The sequence below is a fragment of the Amblyomma mixtum genome, chromosome 7 (assembly GCF_055824585.1).
Source record: "Amblyomma mixtum isolate Tamu chromosome 7, ASM5582458v1, whole genome shotgun sequence".
In the NCBI taxonomy this organism is placed as follows: domain Eukaryota; kingdom Metazoa; phylum Arthropoda; class Arachnida; order Ixodida; family Ixodidae; genus Amblyomma; species Amblyomma mixtum.
In genome coordinates this window covers 15,691,542-15,700,141 of record NC_143018.1, presented here as the reverse complement: position 1 = coordinate 15,700,141, position 8,600 = coordinate 15,691,542, and positions in this window count along the sequence as shown.

The window sequence follows — 8,600 nt, the reverse complement described above, 5'->3', positions numbered from 1 at the left end:
CCCAACTATCCCCTACCACTAAAGCCCCTGATCTAGGGACTTTAGTACCTACGTTCTACCCGGTCTCAAAGAGGACACGCATAACATGCATCCACCCATCTGTCCACTCAAAAAATTGCCACTGAAGCTAGCCACTTCTTGAAGGGGAGTTTCCGAGCTGGTATTATTTGAGAGCTCTGCAGTCAAGGATGCACAGGACGTAAAAGTAGCTAGAGGAGGGGGGGGGGGGGTGGGGGGGGGGGGGGGGGGCATTCTGCGTGAACTGTCTTTCTCCGACGTCAGTCGAAAGGAGAGACCGAGCTCTCATCGCAGGCAGGAACCGATCGCTTGCTCGATATAACCACAGCGAATGGTTTTGTATGAATCGATAACACACAGTGCTTATCTGAGGAGAACGCACGGGACTAGCTGGGGCTGTAATCACGTAATGTTTGCCTTTCTTGGAGTTGAGTGTGTATTTTTCGGACGACATAAGTACACACTTCACGAAGCGGATTTTAACGAGTTTTACTTTCATTGCAAAAAATGGGCACAGACATACTAATTTCTTTACTGCACTTTAGGATTTGTTCAAGCCTTACTGTTGTAGGTTTGGCAGCAAAGCATATTCTTAACTTGTCGCTTCAGTAGGGCAACCATAATGAAAGCTGTCTTGTTGTGCTTGTTTTTTTTTTATATCGCCAAGCGACCGGAGTCTTTCTGCAGGTCTCTTATACCTAGCATCTATTTTTGTGCCGCCAGGGTTTATTCTGAAATATTTTAAAAATATTTGTAACCGACATTATATCTGATCTTATAACTGAGCCGACTGCGGGCCAAGGGGACCTACCAAGACGCATTTCTACAGTGAAACACCGTGAAAACTGACTGTCGTTTCCGAAACGGCTCCCCGACGGCAGTAATTGATTGTAAAACATTTTATTCGCCGGGAAGAGCTTGGCAAGAGGTCGCGTTAAGTGGTCGAGAGTACATAGCCCTCGACGACTTTGTCAGCCCACTCCACCGCCAAAACTTGCGTTCTGGGGTCAGAGCTAGCCAGCACGGTCTCCCACCGCTCGAGAGAAGGAGCTGTAACTAGATCACCCGGAGGTGGCTCTATTTTGCAGTCCCACAGGATGTGATCGTAGGTAGCACGTTGGCCACAGTGTTTGCAGTTTGGGTTGTAAAGATCTGGATAAATGCGCGCGAGGAGTGATGGGGTGCGTATCGATCTCGTCTGTAGACGACGCCACGTAACTCTTGTTCTTTACTAAGTCTTTTGTCTGGAGGGGGGAAAATTCTCCTCTCTAGTTTAAAATGATTGGTGAGATCATGATACGGCAGTAAATTGCCCTTGCCATGTCTTCATCCCAAGTTCGCGCATGATTACGTTTTCTTTAACTTTTTTTTCTTCTTTGTACCAGGCTACGCCGTCTCGTAATGCATACTACAGCTGTGACATATCACGACGCTAGAGGCGCGTCTCCTCCAAGTGGGCAGATCCGACTAGACGTGATCCCTCCGAAGCCGATTAGCGAGGAGCCTATCCTGCTGATCTCCTCTCTCAGGGATTCCCTTAATCCGAGGATTACACAAGTATATACATTCATTCGTTCCTCTTCGCTCGACCTTCCTTGCACACCGATTAGTTTTCTTTTCTCCCTTTTTTTCTAAACGTTCACTTTCCGGTTACGAGCGTATGAATGTGTGGGTCCCATGTTCGCTTCAATCTACTTTCTCCCTGCTCCAAATGATCCATCTTTTCAGCTGTCTCGCTCCCAGTATACGGCTGTGCATACAAGACCCCCGGAATTTCTGCTGAAATGAACACCATTATATATATATATATATATATATATATATATATATATATATATATATATATATATATGTATATATATATATATATATATATATATATATATATATATATATATATATATATATATATATATATATATATATATATATATATATATATATATGTTGCGAAAGCGTGAAGTACTAGACTGCTTATAAGAATATATAGCGAAGTATACGCTTCGTTAAAGGAAACATATTTATTAAACTCGACGTTTCGATCGGAAGACCGATCTTCTTCAGGAGTGATTTTACATTGTGAATGCATCCCCTTTTATAGGGGCGGGCACAGAACAGGTAAGTGGGAAACACAAAGCACATAGCAGAAAAATACACATAAAAAATTATTAGAGGCAGTGCGACCCACACACACATACACAAAAAAAAAACAAAGCAGAGGCCGCATCTGGACGTTGTATTTTCTGACTGAGTACCTGTTCCTCGCACTCTTTTTTTTTTGGTGTATGTGTGTGTGGGTCGCACTGCCTCTAATAATTTTTTATGTGTATTTTTCTGCTATGTGCTTTGTGTTTCACACTTACCTGTTCTGTGCCCGCCCCTATAAAAGGGGATGCATTCACAATGTAAAATCACTCCTGAAGAAGATCGGTCTTCCGATCGAAACGTCGAGTTTAATAAATATGTTTCCTTTAACGAAGCGTATACTTCGCTAAATATATATATATATATATATATATATATATTGGTGTTCATTTCAGCAGAAATTCCGATATATATATATATATATATATATATATATATATATATATATATATATATATATATATATATATATATATATATATATATATATATATATATATATATATATATATCGGAATTTTTTAAAGCTAGGAAAAATTATTGAAAAACGAATCAAGCACCAGCTACACGTAAAATCCCTTCAAATATACCTTAAATCAGAAACTGTGCCGAAATGACTTTTTGTATCCTTAACCCCATCCATTAGCAACCTTTCGGAATTCCATCGCCTAGCATGGAGCACAGAACTACTCAAGGCATCCATAAACCTGTTAAAAATAACAATTGAGCACTGTTGGGTACAGAACAGGTAAGTGGGAAACACAAAGCTTTGTGTTTCCCACTTACCTGTTCTGTACCCACCCCTATAAAAGGGGATGCATTAACAATGTAAAATCACTCCTGAAGAAGATCGGTCTTCCGATCGAAACGTCGAGGAGAATAAATATGTTTCCTTTAACGAAGCGTATCCTTCGCTATATATATATATATATATATATATATATATATATATATATATATATATATATATATATATATATGAAAGAAGCCAACAGCCACAGAAACCAAGGGGCACAGGGGATTTTTTTTTTAATTAATTTATTTATTTTGTGGTGTTGATCAATTTAGAATATTACTGAACATGTCATCGCTTAAAGCTAATTGATTAGAAAAGCAGAAGAAAAAACAACCACTGCCGCCGGTGGGATCCGAACCCACGACCTCCGAATTACGCGTCCGGTGCTCTACCTCTGAGCTACGGCGACGGCTGTCAAATCTTCTGCTTTCGGGGGTATTTATGTTTACAAGTAACCTAACCTTGAGAGTGTTCATCAGCGCCACCCACGTTCATAAGCGGCGGACGTAGAACGTCCTGAGTAACCGCAGGTAGTGACGTAGAACGTCATCGAACGGAGAGGGTGGAAGCTGCGTGAGAACCCTCTTATGCTTCCTATGGAGTCAAGGCTGCCAGAACCGAGGCCCTCGCTAAGCAATTAAGCAAACAAGGGAAGGGGAATGAGGGGCTCGTTATAAATATGAAAGAAGCCAACAGCCACAGAAACCAAGGGGCACAGGGGATTTTTTTTTTTAATTAATTTATTTATTTTGTGGTGTTGATCAATTTAGAATATTACTGAACATGTCATCGCTTAAAGCTAATTGATTAGAAAAAGAACCTGCGGTTACTCAGGACGTTCTACGTCCGCCGCTTATGAACGTGGGTGGCGCTGATGAACACTCTCAAGGTTAGGTTACTTGTAAACATAAATACCCCCGAAAGCAGAAGATTTGACAGCCGTCGCCGTAGCTCAGAGGTAGAGCACCGGACGCGTAATTCGGAGGTCGTGGGTTCGGATCCCACCGGCGGCAGTGGTTGTTTTTTCTTCTGCTTTTCTAATCAATTAGCTTTAAGCGATGACATGTTCAGTAATATTCTAAATTGATCAACACCACAAAATAAATAAATTAATTAAAAAAAAAATCCCCTGTGCCCCTTGGTTTCTGTGGCTGTTGGCTTCTTTCATATTTATAACGAGCCCCTCATTCCCCTTCCCTTGTTTGCTTAATTGCTTAGCGAGGGCCTCGGTTCTGGCAGCCTTGACTCCATAGGAAGCATAAGAGGGTTCTCACGCAGCTTCCACCCTCTCCGTTCGATGACGTTCTACGTCACTACCTGCGGTTACTCAGGACGTTCTACGTCCGCCGCTTATGAACGTGGGTGGCGCTGATGAACACTCTCAAGGTTAGGTTACTTGTAAACATAAATACCCCCGAAAGCAGAAGATTTGACAGCCGTCGCCGTAGCTCAGAGGTAGAGCACCGGACGCGTAATTCGGAGGTCGTGGGTTCGGATCCCACCGGCGGCAGTGGTTGTTTTTTCTTCTGCTTTTCTAATCAATTAGCTTTAAGCGATGACATGTTCAGTAATATTCTAAATTGATCAACACCACAAAATAAATAAAGTAATTAAAAAAAAAATCCCCTGTGCCCCTTGGTTTCTGTGGCTGTTGGCTTCTTTCATATTTATAACGAGCCCCTCATTCCCCTTCCCTTGTTTGCTTAATTGCTTAGCGAGGGCCTCGGTTCTGGCAGCCTTGACTCCATAGGAAGCATAAGAGGGTTCTCACGCAGCTTCCACCCTCTCCGTTCGATGACGTTCTACGTCACTACCTGCGGTTACTCAGGACGTTCTACGTCCGCCGCTTATGAACGTGGGTGGCGCTGATGAACACTCTCAAGGTTAGGTTACTTGTAAACATAAATACCCCCGAAAGCAGAAGATTTGACAGCCGTCGCCGTAGCTCAGAGGTAGAGCACCGGACGCGTAATTCGGAGGTCGTGGGTTCGGAGCCCACCGGCGGCAGTGGTTGTTTTTTCTTCTGCTTTTCTAATCAATTAGCTTTAAGCGATGACATGTTCAGTAATATTCTAAATTGATCAACACCACAAAATAAATAAATTAATTAAAAAAAAAATCCCCTGTGCCCCTTGGTTTCTGTGGCTGTTGGCTTCTTTCATATTTATAACGAGCCCCTCATTCCCCTTCCCTTGTATATATATATATATATATATATATATATATATATATATATATATATATATGAAAGAAGCCAACAGCCACAGAAACCAAGGGACACAGGGGATTTTTTTTAATTTATTTATTTATTTTGTGGTGTTGATCAATTTAGAACATTACTGATATGTTATCGCTTAAAGCTAATTGATTAGAAAAGCAGAAGAAATAACAACCACATGCCGCCGGTGGGATCCGAACCTACGACCTTGAATTACGCGTCCGGTGCTCTAGCTACCTCTGAGCTACGGCGACGGCTGTCAAATCTTCTGTTTTCGGGGGTAGTTATGTTTACAAGTAACCTATCCTTGAGAGTGTTCATCAGCGCCACGCACGTTCAGAAGCGGAGGACGTAGAACGTCCTGTGTTACCGCACGTGTGACGTAGAACGTCATCGAACGGAGAGGGTGGGAGCTGCGTGAGAACCCTCTTATGCTTCCTATGGCGTCAAGGCTGCCAGAACCGAGGCCCTCGCTAAGCAATTATGCAAACAAGGGAAGGGGAATGAGGGGCTCGTTATAAATATGAAAGAAGCCAACAGCCACAGAAACATCTCATTTCGCGTTCGCTCTCCACCGTAGAAAAATTCTCCTCGATGAACGGGTACGGGGCCTGCTACTCGCTTTCCTCAATGGCTGCCTGCCGGGCAAGGCACGAAATGAAGACGTCTCTTCCCCCCCCCTCTCTCTCTCTCTCTCCCCTCCCTCAGGGCTGCTGGCATTTGCGGCTGCTTCCTTGTTTCTTTCAGGGACCCCTTCTTCTTTAGCCACTGCTTTATAATAAACTGATGTGCAGCGATAAGCACAATAGCCAGGAGTCACTCGCAAGCTAGCCTGACGGGTGGTCACGTGATATCTCAGTTACCTGACGAAGCCAGCAGCAAGGCACCGTCGAACGACGCCGGCGCGGATGCACACCTTACAAAAAAGTTTTAGACAGTCTATAGAAAGTCTATAGACTTCTGTCTATAATCTCTATAGACTGTCTATAGACAAATCCTAGAGAGCAGTCTATAGGCAATACAAATGCCATAGACAGTCTGTAGACAATCTATGTATTTATGGCCATACACTTTCAGTAGGCTTTTGTATATAGACAATCTATAGACTATGAATAGACAAAGAGCAATATCTATAGGAATTCAACAGGGTCAATAAGAAGTCCATAGACTGTCTATAGATCATTTTTATAAGGGTTGGGTGATTTACTTAGGCATGTGCAAGGATTCCTTGTTTTCGAATCAATAGATGACTGAGACGGATTTGTGGGGCAGTTCCTAGCGGGAGCGGCTATAGATTAAAAGGGGAGAGGTGGGCCTGCTTGTACAATATTCGTTTCTTGCCACGTCCTTTCTTTGAAAGGGCAACGGAGTGGATTCCAAGGGAAGGCAAGCGTAGCAGGGGGCGGCAGAAAGTTAGGTGTGCGGATGAGATTAACAAGTTAGCTGGAATACGGTGGCCGCAGCTGGCATAGGACAGTGTAAACTGGAGAGATATGGGAGAGGTTTTTGCCCTGCAGCGGGCGTAGTAGGGCTGATGATGATAGTGGTGCACCTGAATGATAACTGGAGTAAAACAAGCTTTTGGGGAAGTTTGTTGCTTTCTTGGGACATAACTGCAGCGCGAAAACCGCAAACCTTCCTTCCTTCCTTCCTTCCTTCCTTCCTTCCTTCCTTCCTTCCTTCCTTCCTTCCTTCCTTCCTTCCTTCCTTCCTTCCTTCCTTCCTTCCTTTCTGTCTTTCTTTCTTTCTTTCTCTCTTCCTTCCTTCCTTCCTTCCTTCCTTCCTTTCTTTCTTTCTTTCTTTCTTTCTTTCTTTCTTTCTTTCTTTCTTCCTTCCTTCCTTTCTTTCTTTCTTCCTCTTTCTTTCTTTCTTTCTTCCTTCCTTTCTTTCTTTCTTTCTTCCTTCCTTTCTTTCTTTATTCGGTGCGCGCATGCGCAACGCAGCCTTTACATGCATGCCTTGACGCAATAAATCAGTTTTTAGTGCAGCGATTGTCCTTGTCTGTGAATGTTTCCTCCTTATTATGTGTTTATGGCTTTTGCGCTGCAGTTATGTCCCAAGGAAAATAACTGGGGTTGTCCGAAAAAATGAAGCCATGGAACATTGGATGGTAATGCCGTTTATAAAAGCGAGTTCAGTGCACACGTTTGCGTCGATGCGGTAATTTTTTTTTTCGGCCCGTTTTTAATGTCGCGACATTACAGACATGGAATAATCTAAGCAAAAAATTACAATGATGTGAAAAGCGCCGTTTTTCAAAGATCCAGTGCTGTTGCTTTTACGTGAACATCGGAAAACACATTTCTCTCATTAAATTCCAGCACATATTTACAGGCGAAATGCTCCTCGCAACCTCTTGGCATTGAAATATTAGGGAGATGGGAGTGACCTCACTGAATTACTTTGAATGCGTAGATAGCACTGTCTTAGCCAGAAGAACTTCATGCTGTAAGCACTAATGCAAGAACACGTTGCTATTTATGACGCCATAAATGAAAAGGTTCATGCGTGAAACAGGCGCGAAACCTAAACATGTAAATGAAAGCAAAACAAGATAAGCTGACTAGCTGGTGGTTATGTCACGACGTCTGAATATGGCTGGTTGAGCCGTCGTTAAGTGGAGCATTATGCATGCAAGGCTCGTAATAATAAAAGAACCTCGCTGGTCTAGCTCATTTACCAGTGCTTGCTCAGTAAAGCAGAAAGTTGGGCTAGTTGGTATCGATCCATCTAAAAACGGCGCACAGAAAAACACGCAGAACACAGGGAGAACAGACAGGACAAGAGCGCCAGTGCTTGCCCTCACTGGCGTATTGGTGGTTTTGCAGTGTTTTTCGAGTAGCTATATATGGACCAAGTATAACAGCTTTGAGCGGCGTCGTTTCTCGGCACTGTTCACTTTGAAATCCCAGGGTTGAGCGGGGGAGAAAAAAAAAACAAGAAAATGAAAGCAAACTCTTGACAGTATAAGTAGCTCAGCCGACTCCATAATGCTCCCGGTGCCCGCACAATTCATCTTGCACACGCCGAGCATTTCGAAACCGGGCGGCTCGTTGAAACTTCGCTAAAATAACCGGACGGCACTCGGCACAGCCTTTCATACGTAATCCAGTCTCATACGAGCGATGCGCTCCCGCTTTCAAAGGCCGCGCGCCTTCTGCAACGCGAGCGCCTCAAAAGTTTAGTACCTTAGATGGAGAAGATTACAGCACAAGGTCAAGGTTCGCTCGGACCGTAAAGTTCTGTACCAAGACCTGAGTGGAGCAGACTAGGCTGCTGACGCAAGGAAACTAAATCTTTTAAAACCTCGCAACGACGCGTTATGCAAGGCCCTGGGAGTCAGCTCTCTGTAGATTGCAGAAATGCTTTCACAGTAGAGTGGTAAGTTGCGCCATCTTAGGTCGGTGGATGATTTGAAAATTT